Raw genomic sequence first — 1,871 nt, forward strand, 5'->3', positions numbered from 1 at the left:
TTTGCTGACTGGAGGCCTTATTCGTTAAGAAGACGGTGACCCGAAAAATGCTATTCAAGAACTTAATCTCCCAAGATGAAAGCAACTTTCAATTCGTTCAGTGTGCTTACACTAGACTAGTCATCGGTTATTTGATAATGAATAGAGGGCGCTATAAATGAAAAGACTATGAAAGAAACTATTTACAAATACTTCTGGGTTTTCTATAAATATTGACATACCAATAACGGTCAGTTTTACTTTTTCAGACAGTTTGTCTTAGAAACTTTCCTCCCCCCTTGTTTACTTCTCAGGGCTCTTTCCATTTATCGCCTTGTTCACGAGTTTGCGATCTCACGCTGGACTCGTCGATCATGGCGACTTTGAAATTTCAAAATTCTCAGGACGAAGTCACTGCTTTATATCAGTCGCACAGACGAGAAATCTTCTAGGGGAATTTGGTCAAAGTGTACGAGAAATTCTCGTGAGGAACAATACAATCAAGGGAAAGCTAGGCACCCTGTCAATCAACGGTCTTGTCAGGAATCCAAATAATCTCGACGGGAGCCAATGAGGAGGAGCTTGCCTCTCCCACTCAAGCCTCATGAGTCAACTTTTGCGCATATCTTTCTTTTTTAAGAACGTCACGAGTTCTTCGGCTCTGCCCACTCCGTTTAGAATGGCCAATCAAAATAAAGCAATTTCTTCTCTTGGAATAAAGTTATTGTCAAAAATAGCAAAAACAATGTATGCAAATTGTACACATTGCGTAAATTGATGTAAACGACAGTCTCCTGCTGAAGGGTTAGTTCTAAAAATAGAAAGATAACGCGGCGTGAAGGTTGACTCAAGGATATATTGCATCGGGGAGGCTCCTACTTATGGGATTCTTGTCTCGACTTAAAGGACCAATTATTACTGGGTTGCTAAACCCAGTCGGAATCTGCGTAGCGTTTCGTCGTTTTATTTTTTTCCGTGTCGGTAAAAGTCTTGCCTGTCACTCCCCTGCTTAGTGGTGTTTTTGTGCATAGAGTCTTCTGAGCGTATTTTGTTAGGTTTGAGGGGGCTGGGGTAATGCGTAGATTTCTCTGGTGCACACGGGAGGACATTTAATTATGAACCTGGAATGGCGTTGAAAGTCATTGTAACGCAAATGGGGTTTTAGTGCATCTTTAAACAAAATGTGCCCTTATGGAGCTCAAGAAGGGAACGTCAATTGGAGAAACAACTCTGAGGCGATGAAAAATAAATACCTGGAAGTTAAAGCGACGAGTAATGGTCTTCGACAACAATTTCATTTTTCGCCCTTGGATATCAAGTAAGCTTTAGCTTGGTACTATATACAACACTGAAGTCAAATGGCAATTATTTTATGGATTAAACAAACACTGAAGGAATCGAACGCCTTGAATGCATCACTGTGTTTACTGAAGTGGCATCTAAGTTGTCCGGCAAGTTACATTCATTTTAAGACTCAACTCAGCAAAGGTAAAAACAAATTGGAAATGTGACAGTGAAAAATTATTTGAATGAAAGCTTGTTGTTTCTTTTGTCTTTTATTATTTACCGTCGAGGTTCTTTTGAAAAGGGTTTGATGTGAACTGTCAGAAATTTATTTATAAATTGCATATGCTTTGTGATTGTGTGTTTCGTTTACACGCACGCAACTGAAATAGGAAGGGTTTCTTGCCTCTTAATCGCAAATGTGTTGTTTGTTTCAATAAATGTTTCGCTGGAAAAGATTTCTGTGAAATTTCCAGCTTTTGTAAACTGATCATGTTGTGTAATTTTCGAGAAGAGCAAATTTGCATACATGTGTTGAAATGTGATACGGGGAGAATTTTGTGGTAGCGCATAAGTCACGAAAATAAACAGGTCTGTTGGAAGCGTGC

Source organism: Montipora capricornis, chromosome 3, assembly GCF_036669925.1.
Source record: "Montipora capricornis isolate CH-2021 chromosome 3, ASM3666992v2, whole genome shotgun sequence".
NCBI classification, from domain to species: Eukaryota; Metazoa; Cnidaria; class Anthozoa; order Scleractinia; family Acroporidae; genus Montipora; species Montipora capricornis.